This window comes from Leptodactylus fuscus, chromosome 3 (genome assembly GCF_031893055.1).
Source record: "Leptodactylus fuscus isolate aLepFus1 chromosome 3, aLepFus1.hap2, whole genome shotgun sequence".
Classification (NCBI taxonomy): Eukaryota; Metazoa; Chordata; class Amphibia; order Anura; family Leptodactylidae; genus Leptodactylus; species Leptodactylus fuscus.
This window is the reverse complement of record NC_134267.1, coordinates 190,360,292-190,374,757: the sequence shown is the minus strand read 5'-3', so window position 1 is coordinate 190,374,757 and position 14,466 is coordinate 190,360,292.

Here is a 14,466-nt window from a genome sequence, read left to right as displayed (position 1 = left end):
GTCTAGTTTTTCCCCTTCTCCAAAGAAAAGTGAATAGAGCTGTTATCATGAGGGTTTATGCTCTAAAACTATGGTAAATGCCAATATGAACATTTCAAGGCCATTTACAATCAGTCTTTTTTGCAGACTTGAAGATAATATAAGGGATAGTTCCCACGGGGCAAGTTGGCAGTGGATTTTGAGGCGGAAACCGCCTCAAAATCCGCTACTCCCATTGACTTCAATGGGAGTCGCTCTCTTCTTTTTTCCGCTAGCTTTTAGTGTAAAAAGAAGCGAGCTGCCCTATCTTTCCACGGATTCCGCGGCTGAATCAGCCATGGCGTCCGCGGCGCAAGGCTTTGACCCATTCATTTGGGCCTAATCCATCACGGAATGCCGCGACGGAATATGTACACGTGGAACCCCGTGTGAACTAGCCCTTAGTATTTTCACCAGCTTCAATAGCAGTTGCAGTGGTTTCTATGGGGCACAGCTGGACTCGGACTCCTTAGATGATCCTACACATCCACCTTCAACTACATTGTAATCTTTGTAGCTATCATTACACACACAAGAAGATCAAGGTGGGCTGATTTGTGAAGTAACCCTTGTGAAATAGACCCGAAAATAAAGGGGTTTTCTGGAACTTTTTATTTGATGACCTACCCTTACGGTATACTACAAACTCCAGCATACTCCGGTTAAGATATAAAATCACTTCACCTTTATTGCTTCATCTTTAAAAATAGTTCAATGCACATGAAGTACTTTGTCGTGGTAGAATTAGCGCATCACAGGTGGAACTATGGCCTACGCGTTTCGGATTACTCCTTCATCATGGCACGAATTTTACTAACTGAGACTTTCCTTAAAAACATACCTAATTGGGTGTTACCTCCCCTTAATTAACCCCTAAAAACAGCTTACACACCTCCTGTGATAACGTCAATTCCACCACGACGTATAATCAATTTACATACATCATATATTTTTATACAAACAATAAATAAATAAATAAACATACATGAAAGAACTTCTTGTGTTCCACTATTATGACAATAAAGACATATACATCTAAGAGACACTCTTACTTGTAATCATGATCCTCTAGCCGTCTCCATAGCATAAGCCTAGCGATCATGTGATCATCTAATCTCATGACCGGACTCTATTCACTAAGCCTAACTCCTAGCGGTCATGTGATCATCTAATCACATGACCGAACTCTATTCACTAAGCCTAATTCCGTCTATCGCGAGATGATACCTACTATCAAAAAAACCTCACAGACTATCCATCCTACTCCAAGAAAAACTCACGAATGGCAAACTAGTCAAGGTAAGTACGTATATTATATAGAAAAAATGTACTTATAATGATACTTTTAGATACTTTTTACAGGAAAGGAAGGGAAAAAATCCCCTACTTTAACGCATATCTACCTAATCCAACCTGTCAGACAATTAATAGGATGATGATTATTCAAAAGAACTACACTTATATTAATGAATGTAGGCTAGGTCAGATCTTATATTTAACCCTTCAGGGGAGCGAGTATTGAGCTCCATAATCCAAAAAGCTTCTCTGCGTAGTAATTTACTACGTCTATCTCCTCCCCTTACTGACTTTTCTACTTGTTCAATTGCGTAAAATTTTAAGGAATCAACTTTCCCTGCATGTTTAGATGAAAAATGTCGTGACAGGTTGGACATATTATCTAAACTCCTTTCACTGTCCGACACATGTTCTGAAATACGCTTTTTAAATTTTCTTATCGTGCAACCCACATACAGTAATTTACACGACACACATTCTCCTACGTAAACCACGTTGACTGTTGCAATTCACAAAGGTATCAATCTTGTAAATTTTGCTATGATCAGAATTATAAAATTCCTTGGTCTTTTTAATAAATTTGCATGCATTACATCGTGTAACACCACAATTGTAACATCCTTTTAAAGTTAACCATGTGTCACTCTTAGGTTCAGATCTTACATAAAGACTAGGAGAAATTCTATTGCCTATCGTATGCCCTCTACGGGCCACCACTTGAACACCATTATGTAATATCTGTTTCGTTATAGGATCCTGATTTAAGATAGACAGATTACGATGTATAATGTTTCTAATACATTTAAACTGATTGCTGAAAGGAGTAGAAAAAACAATCCTATTTTTACTATTTTTACTATCATAAGTAGAATGCCCATTTTCATTAATTTTTTCTTTCAAAAGATCCTGTCTTGACATAGAGTCCACAATATTCCTAGCTCTACGCAAAGACCAGTCGGGGTAACCCCTATCTTTCAACCTCTGTAAGGTCACCTCTCTTTCTACCTTGTAACTAACTAAAGATGAACAATTTCAGCGGGTACGCATAAGTTCACCTACTGGTATAGATTTTAGGGTGTGATTCGGATGGTGGCTATCCGCCCGCAAAAGGGTATTACCCCCGACATCTTTACGATATAAGCTAGTCTCCACTCTGCCTATATCTGTATTGCCTATCAATTTAACATCCAGGAAAGAGATACATAAATCCTGTTGCATAAAGGTAAAAGACAAGCCAATCGGATTGGCATTAACATATTTAATCCATTCTGGTACGGGCGCTATTGGACCCCTCCAAATCATGAGGGCATCATCAATATAGCTCCCGTACCAGAATATGTGTCCCGAGAAAGGATTGGCAGGAGTAAATACGAAATTCTCCTCCCACCAAGATAGTGTCAAATTGGCGACAGAAGGGGAAAAGGGAGCCCCCATAGGGGCCCCTTTAATCTGCAGATAGTACCCACCATCAAATAGGAAAAAATTGTTTGTAAGAAGATACAAAGTAACCTCCAAGATATACTCGCACAAAATTTCTGAAAATCTACTATATTTAGATAAATGATGGAATAAAGCTTTCATAACCATATCATGAGGGATATTAGAATATAACGAAACGATGTCCATCGACACCCACGAAAATTCTTTACTCCATTGTATATTTTCCATTTCATTGAGCAGCATTTTAGTGTCCCTAATATACCCCGGGCATCGTCTTACCATGGGTTTTAAAAGATCATCCACCCACGAGCACAACTGTTCATTTAAAGATCCCATGCCAGCTACAATGGGACGTAAAGGTACTGGATGAACCTGTTTGTGCGTCTTGGGTATCCCATGGAAGTTAGCTGTCATGGGGTGATCTGGAATAAGATGTTTCACTTGAGAGGCGGTAAATATACCGCTATCCACCCCTTTCTGAACTAATTTTTTAAGAGACACAGAAATACTCTCTGTCGGATTACCTTCTAATTTACGGTATGTGGATTTATCCTCCAATATTTTCAAACAACTTTCCCTATATTCTTCACTGTCCAACACTACTATCTTCCCATCTTTATCACTTTTTTTGAAAACCAATTCTTTTTTCTTGCCTAAATCCTGCAAAGCTTTATATTCATCTGAGGTCATATTGTTCTTACGTTTACCATCCTTTTTAATTTTAGCTAGATGTACCAACTCAGTTTCAACCGCCTGTTGGAATAGCGTATAAACTGGGGCTCTAGATGCTACCGGATAGAATGTAGGATTCTTAATAGTGGCACCTACTCTATGAACTGTACCATCATTAAATGGATCTGTTTCCTCCTGTAATTGTATCAAACTACTCATGGTAGTTTGCTCTTGAAACGTCAAATTAGCATAAATGTTATCACTATTGTACAAATCTTCTACTCCCATACTCGATTTAAATTGATCTACTTCCAATAAACCTACTGCTAGTGACTCATCTCTAATGTTCTCAGATTCTTTATTGAAAAAATGGGTGAGCTGGACATTGAGCTATTTACCCTTACGGTAGGTCATCAATTGAAGAATCATGGAGGTCCGTCACTGTGGATCAGCTACTTGAAAGGGTGCTGAAATATGCTGCTGATTCACAGGCTATGTGACGTCATGTGCATCAATCATATAGCCTGATCTCAGTTCAGTCCCAAGTGAATAGGTTGTGCTCAATAAATACTGAAGTACTTTAAACAGCTACTTAGCCTGATATCCAGGTGTCGGACCCCTTCTGATCTTTAATTTATGACCCATCCAAGTTTGTGTGAAGCTCCTCTTTATTCTATTGAAACGGGGTGGGACCCTAGCTTCACTACCTCGGGGCTACGCCTGTATCCCTTTGAATAATTATCAATTAATGGGGTTATGCCAAAAAAAAGTGGAGTGAAAGTAGTAATTCCAGTAGCAGCTATACCAAGAAAAAAGTACTGGGATAGAGGATTAATACCTGATCGGTGGCGGTCTGACCACTGAGATCTTTAATAGAGATGAGCAAGTAGTATTCGATCAAGTAGGTATTCGATCGAATACTACAGTATTCGAAATATTCGTACTCGATACGCTATTCGCAGTAAATATTCGATTCAGAACCAGCGTTGATTGGTCGAATGCTATATAGTGCATAACATTCGGCAAATCAATGCTGGTTCTGCAGCAGGCTTGTCCTTGCTAGTCGGGAGAGCTGGCAGCTTGCTGTTACAAGGGAGCTGACTTTTTCTCATAGGAATGCACTGACCAGCGTTGATTGGCCAGTGTACAACATTCGGCCAATCAACGCTGGTTCTGCCGGAGGCTCATCTGTGAGGAGGCGGAGTGTAAGATCGGACCACAGCAGTCTCCATTGTGGTCCGATCTTAGACTCCGCCTCCTCACAGACGAGCCTCTGGCAGAACCAACATTGATTGGCTGAATGCTGTACACTGGCCAATCAACGCTGGTCAATGTATTCCTATGAAAAAAAAAGAAAGCTCCCTCATAACAGCAAGCTGCCAGCTCTCCCGACTAGCAAGGAAGAGCCTGCTGCAGAACCAGCATTGATTTGCCGCAGGCTCATCTTTGCTAGTCAGGAGAGCTGGCAGCTCGCGGTTACGAAGGAGCTTACTTTTTATCAGCGCAACTGCAAGCGCTGTGCAGTTAAAGCGCACGGACCCCATAGAATATAACCTCCTAAACACTCTCCTCCTGCTACTCGTAGACTTGGTGACTCTCCTGTAGTCGAATAGTGGTTTCCCCTGAAACGAGCATTCTTTCCCATAGACTGTAATGGGATTCGATATTTGATCCAGTATTCAAATATTGAGGCTCTACTCGAAACGAATATCGAATCTCGAATATTTCACTGTTCGCTCATCTCTAATCTTTAACAATCCCGCAAAAAGGGGCGTTTTCCAACCATTGTGCATTCAGTCTGACCACAGCTGTGCTGAATGCAATCGTATCTTTTGGTGGACAGACAAATCCATTCACAAAGTGACGCACCTACATTCAGCTTGGCTGTGGTCAAGTTGAATACACAGGTGGGGAAAATACCCATTAGGATCCTAGGGATAGAGGATAAATACATTTCATGGTATAACCCCTTTAAAAAGTCCTGGGAAATTGCTTTTATATAGTTACATAGTAGATGAGGCTGGATAAAGACATCAGTCCATCAAGTCCAACCTATAACCCTACAATCTCCTACAGTGTTGATCCAGGGGAAGGCAAAAACCCCATGAGCCTCATGCCAATTGCCCCATTTCAGGGAAAAAATTCCTTCCCAACTCCAATCTGGCAGTCAGTATAAAAACCCTGGATCAACGTGTCCTTAGAATCTAGAGTCCATGAGGGCTCATTCACATCTGCGTCCCGGCCTCCGTCATGCAGGTTTCCGTTTCCTACACGAATGGGTTTGAAAAGTGTCCGGCCGTGAGCGCTGGTGAGTGTTTTATGCTCTCCGCTGCGAAACCGTTTTTTTTTGTCTGACAGGTTTCCATCTTCTGCAGGCAGAAGACGGAAACCTCAGAACGGAGTCCAGACGCTGGTGTGAACCCAGCGTAACCTGTTATATTTTTCTCTTCAAGAGAGGCATCCAGGCCCTCTTTGAACTTGTTTAATGAATCCGCCATCACCACTTCCCGGGGCAGAGACATTCAGAGCCTCGCTGTTCTTACTGTGAAGAATCCCCTTCTATGTTTCTGGTGAAACTTTCTCTCCTCCAGACGTAGAGGATGTCCTCTTGTCACTGTCACTGGCCTAGGAGTAAAAAGATCCTTAGAAAGTTCTTTGTATTGTCTCTTCATATATTTGTACATTGTTATTAGATCTCCCCGTAGACGTCTTTTCTCTAAAGTGAATAACCCCAAGTTTGTTAATCTATCACTGTACTCCAATCCACATATTCCCCTAATCATTTTGGTCGCCCGTCTTTGCACTTTTTCAAATTCAGTTATTTCTTTCTTGTATATCGAGGCCCAAAATTGCATTTCATAGAACCTAGGTCATTTCTAATTGGGGTTGCTTTCTGCTGGGCCTGTTTTATTGGGGACCCACCAAAGGATTCTCTGGACCTCTGCTCTGTTGGGTCACTCTTCACTCAGTTAGTGATTACTGATTGACATAAGGAACATGACAAAGCCAGTGTGGATCACTGGGATACAAGCAAAATAACACTATTATTGATCTGTAATATCACAATGTGCATTATCCCTGTAATAAGATGTCTTTGTGCATATTAGTATGTTTTTATGTCATGATTTGGTATCATAGATGTATAGCTGTGTGACATCGTTGTGTTTATTATCACTAAACTGTGACATCACTGTGTGCATTATCCCTGTACTGTGACATCATTGTTTTTATTATCACTAAACTGTGACATCGTTGTGTGTATTATCCCTGTACTGTGACATCACTGTGTGTATTATCCCTGTACTGTGACATCATTGTGTTTATTATCACTATGCTGTGACATCACTGTGTGCATTATCCCTGTACTGTGACATCATTGTTTTTATTATCACTAAACTGTGACATCGTTGTGTGTATTATCCCTGTACTGTGACATCACTGTGTGTATTATCCCTGTACTGTGACATCATTGTGTTTATTATCACTATGCTGTGACATCACTGTGTGCATTATCCCTGTACTGTGACATCATTGTGTTTAGTTTCACTATACTGTGACATCACTGTATGCATTATCCCTGTACTGTGACATCATTGTGTTTATTATCACTATACTATATCTCTTTATCATTTTAAGAGAATTACTATTTCATTAGAAATCATACCTGATGGCAAACTACAATGTTTATAGGTACACATAGCTCACTTGCTGCTACATTGCTTCCAGCAGATGGGTAACTACAGCACACCAGCCAAATACAAACAGCAGCCAAATATTCACTCTAGGGGACAGCATGGTGAATATATTTGCTGGTCCATCAATTTCCAGTCTGACAAAATATTCCATCCACCGATTCTTTTATATCTTTTTGCTACATGCTACTCACAACCTACAAAAGATTGGGCTCCTTGGATATGATACAGATGTAGCAGAATTAACCTGAACTGCTGCAATTACTTAAACTCTTATCACAGAGAACAACAAAAACCAATGCAGAACTTCGGGTTAACTCTGCTACATCCTACTAATATTATAAATGTGAAAGTTTGTATGTTTGTATGTTTGTTACTCAATCATGTAAAATTTTGTAACCATGATTAACACATAGGCTACTTTTTATCCCGGTAAATGACATGGCTTCACGACTGTTAGGGGGAGTTCACACTAGCGTCGGTGTCCGACAGTTAGTGTCCGATGCTAATGTCCGCACAAGATTTTAGCAAGAAATCTAATTTGTTGCAAAATTTTAAAACAATGAGAGCTATGAACGTAGCCAGAAGTCACAGAGTTCTCCTCAAGCGAAGCTGACAAGAATCATCGGTGCCAACAACATGTTCATTATATGGCATCCCAGCGAGCTGCTGAGATGCCAGAACAATCACGGGCACAGCGTGTGGAACGAGTTCAGCGGCAGGCCAGCTTGACAGCTGCTGAAACGCCGGAGCAGGCGGATCATCAACGCCAACAACACGCTCATTATATGGCGTCCCAGCGAGCTGCTGAGATACCGGGACAATCACAGGCATGGCGTGAGGAAAAAGTTCAGCAGCAGGACAGTTTGAGAGCTGCTGAAATGCCAGAGCAGGCGAACCATCAACGGCAGCAATTTGCTGAATATAGGCAGATCATCAATGCCAACAACATGCAGACGAAGTCACGGGCAGAGGCCAGTCTGTAATATTTTTTAAACTGTAGAGAAATATTTCTCTGACCACTAGAGGGAGTTGAAGATGTGGAAACATCTCACTGGTAGAGACATAATTTACAATAGCATCTGCTCACTACTTACCAGAAACATAGGAAATGAGAATAGCTCTTTTTATATGACGTTATATACTGGTTTCAGAGAAAAAGGAAACACCAGCGAGGGAGCTATAAGTGCTTTGTAAGTCATAATGAAGGCAGAAAATAAACTATGTGTAGGCCAGAAATAAATATGTAATCCTAAATGGACTAATCATTAACAATCCGGATAATACCAGTGATGGACAAGTTAATACCGATTATTAATAAGAGACATATTATATACTATGTCATATCTTAGTTATATAAGAAGAAAGAAATCAGGAAATGTTTCTGACATCACCGCCATCTAGATAGGACTCCACTGCTTTCTCTTTATTATATTAATAGCAGTCTTTATAGGGCGATAACTTATTCTGCAGTGCTTTATTATTCATTAAGAAAAAGAGCTTACAATGTAAATGGAATAGGAGAAGTGACACAATAGATATATGGTGGGGTGCTAATTCTGGCCAGGGCACTTGCCCCGTTGGTTGACATTAGGATTATACATGAAGCTGAATGAAGCTATCAGCAGACAGGGAACAGCATGGATATAGACTGCAGTCTACAGTATAGTCCATGGGACCTTGGCCTTAAAGGGATTGCTCAGGAACTGGAGTGTGGAGGCTGGAGAAGGTATAAAATAAAGCATATTCACCCATAGAATATTAGGGATAGGTATGCTTTTTAAAAAAAATGTTACACCTCCCCCAGCCTCCACGCACATTACTCCAATTCCTGGACAACCCTTTTAAGGCAAAGGCTCCAAAATGCAGAAGTGTAGTATATTCGGCTTTTGCTGAAACACAGTGGGAAAAAAAACACGCTGCATTTTACAGTCTTATCAAAGTGAATGAGATTCAGTTAATCTCACAACCCTATTGCAGAAAAAAGGCTGCAAAAAACAGCATGTTAATCTAATCTGCAAAAACGCTGTATTTTCCCATAGATTTTATATTAAAAGTGCAGCAGAGTAAGCGCAAGTGATTTTTTATTTTTGTGATTTTTTTTCAATGTTTTTCATTGCTGATTTTTTTGTACTTATGTTTTTTAGCTGTAAAGCTAAGGTCCACATTATATAAGTACAGAGTTTTTGTCCTTTGCAGAAACACAGGGGAAAAAATTACTGCATTTTACAATCTCCGCAAAGAGAAAAAATTTTTATTTAATGAGATTAAATAAGATCCCTACATGAGATCCCTACATGGTTGGAAAAAATGCTGTGGAAAACGCATGTGCTTTTGAAACACATAGCATGTTAATTTTACTCCTAGACTTAGGCCCCTTATTTCCCGGATAGCACAGTGATCCATTCATTTCTATGGGCCTGTATACATGACCGTGAATTACACAACAGTCCGGGCCCCTATTTTGCGGCCCGTGCTTCTGTGGCTTCTATTAATTTCAATGAAAGGGGCCGCAGAGTCACGGTGAGTGCACGGACAGCACATGGGTGACATCCCCGTATCCCCATGCGCCTCCCATTGCTTTAATTTATGGCCGGCCAATTGCACAAGGTCGTGTGCAACCAGTTTTAGACTCCACGTCGTGGAAATGCAGTGTTTTTGTTGCAGATTTTGCTGCAGATTTTTAAGCCAAAGTCATGAATGGCTTGAAAAGGAATGGAAAATATAAAGGAAGTAATACAATCTGCAACAAAAAGGCGCAACATGGGGCCTCAGCCTTATATGGCAAAAATTAAAAAGCCAGAGAGAAATCAGTAAAAAACACATCTTTTTATTTGCTACATGTCCTTAGTCTAGAGGGGTTTTCCAGGCTTAATAATCGATGACCTATCTGTAATACTGCCAATTCGGCTTGTGTGGTTCAGAGAGGTCCACAGAGAAGGTGCAGCACAAGAGAAGTCTGTCAAACATGAGTGAGAAGTTATAGGGGAGGGTGAGAGGTGTTGGTCGTTGGAACACTTTATTCTCAATCTATATATATATATATATATATATATATATATATATATATATATATATATATAAAAAACTCAAAGTAGTCCGCTCTATACAAATCCACAGTTCTCGCCCGATTTAGGGGAAATTTGGCATGCCCTCTCTCCACCCACAGGAGCAGAATTCTGTACAAGTTACATCTTGCTAGAGTCCCCCCGTCATGAGATTAGGGTCCCCGAAGTTAGGCCCTACACGTATAATGGGAAAATGTAAAAAGTGCTGAGGGGAAAACAACAGTTGTGACTGACAGGGACGGATTATAGCGACGGTACCAAACAGTCACTGCTAAAGGGGCCGCAACACGACACACAACACACAAACATTTCACAGACACCATATAAACATCACAAAGACAGCACACAAATACCATAACACCACCCCATAAATACCACATGCACAGACACACGCAAGGAGGGGACACGCACGCAAACACACTCAGCTGGATGCACACGGACAAACAGAGCACATTCATACTCACACACAACTACTGCACGCATGGACATTTGCACTGCGCACGCACAATCACATGGGTACACATACAGGCTTACATATACATGGACCACACGTGCATGCACATACGCATACATACACATGGATCACACGCATGCACATACGTACACGTATGCACTGACAGAACACTGGTATCCTTAGTGGCTGCTTGCACACTACAGTATTTTTCACTGACCTCCGGGCCATGGATTTGGCAGTTCCATACACTTCTTTGTGCACAAAGCTGTGAATTTTGCAGGTTGCATAGAAGTCTATGGAGCTGTAGAATCCATGGCCCGGACACCCATACTGTAGCATGCAAGCAGCCTTACTGAGCAGCAATATTGGTCAGGCGAAAACTGCCTGATAGTAAGATTGTCATTATTGCTTACTATACAGGGAGCACTGGAGCTGCTGAGGTAAAGTGAAAGCTGAGCTCTGATTGGTTGCTATGGGCAACTCCACAAGTCTGCCTGTGCGGCGGTTTCCATTACTGAGATGTGATAGTAATACTGTGATGGCCGCTCTGTATTACTATTCATCCTATTACATCTCTTATCAGTGTCATGTGAATACTAAAGGGTCACAATACTAAGGACTGTTTTTTAAAATGCCGCCCAAAAAATGACCATCTATTGGGCAAGTTCATGCAATAAGTAAAATTGTATCAAAGAGCTGAGACAAGTGAACTAAGTGACTCGCGGCTTAAAAAGAAACGGATGATTTTAGCTAGCAGAACCAACATTTTCACACATTTTTGGCGAGCGAAGCCGCGGGTATTTTACTAGTTTCCAAATAAAATACAATGTAACTTATGCTGCAGTGTATATAGTATATGTCTGTTGGGTATTATCATTGTATCGCTTGCATTGCCTATACTACATAGTCATTTTCTATATAGCTGATGTTTTACATACAGGATCTTTCAAATTGAAAGTAAAATTAAGAACTGAGCCAGCGGTGGCGTGACTGACAAGATACAAGGTTGGCGTTCTAATACTTCACTGGTTCTCTCTTCCTTTTCTTGTACGTAGTGTTCCCATCTGTATATTGTCATAGTTTACTGAGACTGCTCAAAGAGTAAGTGACCCTGAAGGGAGTCTGTCAGCAGTAAATTGGTTATAACCCTAATCCCATGACCTTGCAGAGGGGATTCTACAGTTTCCACATGTACTTCTGTTATTCGGCTTCGTAGCCCCCCATTTTACTGTTTTATTCATAAGTAAATGTGCTTTGCCTGGGAATCTAGATCTGAGAGCAAATCCCAGTCAAGCTAAGACATACTAAGGGCTCGTTCACATCTGTGCCGGCACTCCGTACTTCAGGTTTACGTTTTCTCCATAAAACAGAGGCAGGAGACAGAAACCTGCAAGAGTCTCTCTCACCCATTCATTTGAATGGGTGAGAAACTGTCCGGCCGTGAGCGGCGGTGAGCGTTTTATGCTCTCCGCCGCGAAACCGGGTTTTATAATCCGGACACAGAGTCGGACGTGCAGTACTCTGTGTCCGGATTTAAAAAAAACGGTTTCGCGGCAGAGAGCCTAAAACGCTCACTGCCGCTCACGGCCGGACCCGGTCTATGGTTTCCATCTTCTGGCATGCAGAAGACGGAAACCATAGAACGGAGACCCTGAACGCAGGTGCGAACCTAGCGTAAGACATACTAACAAAGACGAACCATGTGGAGGTGACAAATAATACTAATACTAATAATAATACATTTTATTTATATACACCAACATATTCTGCAGCACTTTACAAATTGTAGGGTCCAAGGTACAAACAAAAAAGAGACATTACATAGAAATAATCAATTCACACAATGGGACTGAGGGCCCTGCTCGCAAGAGCTTACAATCTATGAGATAAACATAAAAACCAGTGCTACTCACATCTCATCTGACTCTGTTATGACTCCCTGCTATTTTCAATGATGTCACAGACGTGGGTTACGTGTTGCAACGCCGGCCTGACCCATGTGATGTTACTACAAGGACCTGAAGACAGCAGGTAGATCAGCACTGGAGCCCAGGTGAGGTAGGTAACACTGGTTTTTATGCTTCCTCACCTCCATTGGGCATCCAATCATTATAATTAGGGGTCTGAAGAGATTTCAGAGCATGATAATAGCAATATTTGTTGGGGCTAGGCACAACAAATACTCTTTCTGCGGTCCCACGGCCTTACTTACTGATTCCTTTCCTGCTCATGGCCGACTCCTCTTCCCATTCCTGCCTCCAGGGGGCACCAGCGAAGGGGAAGCGGAGGTAGCCGTGTGCAGGAGCTGGGATCGGTAAGTAAATAGGGCCTGTTACCTGCTTGGGTTACTCTAGCAGGTAACAGCCTATTTGATACAGGCCTTCTAAGGTCGCCAGACCTGTGGCAGCCACTAAAGCATTACTTATGCCACTGATGTGTGTCACTTTATTGGAGAAGGATATCACCAAGATGGACTATTGGATGTAGACAAGCTGGCGTAGGTAGAGTGACTCTGGGAAACCTTGGGTGGAGCCGACTTTGACTTGTGCCATCTACCTAAACATTTTCAGCAGATTTCACATTTGAGTAAAGAAACCCAGTCCTTGCGTTCGATTGATTTACCAGCACAAACCTGGCTTAGCTTGTCAGTTCAGTTTGCCTGAGTCTAGGCTGGTAAACTGGTCTGAAAGTAATGGGTCAGGGTGCTAGCCAAGTTCTTCACTGTCAAAGTAGACATTCATGTGCTTGGAGCCTTAGGCTAAGATTATACTTTGCAGAAACAATGTTGCATTTTATCCTATGTTCACATTTATGCTGCTCTGTCTGTTGTTCTAGTTCAGCAGAGGACCAGAACAATGGACACATGGACTGATAAAATAATGGACACCAACAGTGCCTGACGTCCCCAGTGACTATAATGGGATCTGTCAGTTATCCATTATTTAATCTGAAACCGCCAAACGAAAAAGTTGTTTTGGTGATTTTCAACACACACTTCAATGGAGACTCCAATGCAGATGTGAATGTAGCCTAAAATATCCATTTTACCTGTGGAAATACTGAGTTTTTTCCCCATAAAGATATGGAGTGTGGGGGAGGGAAGGTAAAAATGAAAAACTGAAAAAGCAGTGGAAACCCAGATTTTATTTATTCTTCTGCATTTCCTCTGTGCTCTTTTCTGCGGTATGTTTTAGCTGCATTTCGCAACGTGTGGCCTTAGCTTTATGGACTAATACACCCCATCCAACTAACAATATTTCCTATTGACTGTGCAGTCTTTCAGGCTAATGCCCCCTGGCATGCTGAAGAAATTGTTCAGAAATTCTTTTAGTAACACAACAAAGAGTTCAAGGTGTTCACTTGACCCCCATATCCACCAGATCGCAAACCAGAAAAACAAGTCTAATCCTTGAAGGCCCTACCTAGCAACACGCAAGACTTAAAGGATCTGCTGCTTACTTATCGCTGTCAGAGATCACAGGACACCTTGTGGCGCCCAAGCCTTCATCAGAGCACAAAGGGGACCTACAAAATTATAGGCTTTAATGTTATGGCTGATCTATATGAACAAATGGGCAGACGTAGCAAAGTTTCACTTGACACTTAAATGAGTTAAATGAACAAATGCAGCAAACTTTAACTTGACTTCTTTTATAACGCTGCAGTAAGTTATCAAATTCAAGTTTATCTGTGCTCTAATTGTAAATCTTCCTGAAGACTAACCTTGTCCATATGCTGTAATAGCTTGGCAGCTTCCCCTATCTCAGCTTTGGGAGATGTGAACCGTCTGCTTGTTGCATGGATGACCATTCATCTGCTATGTTGA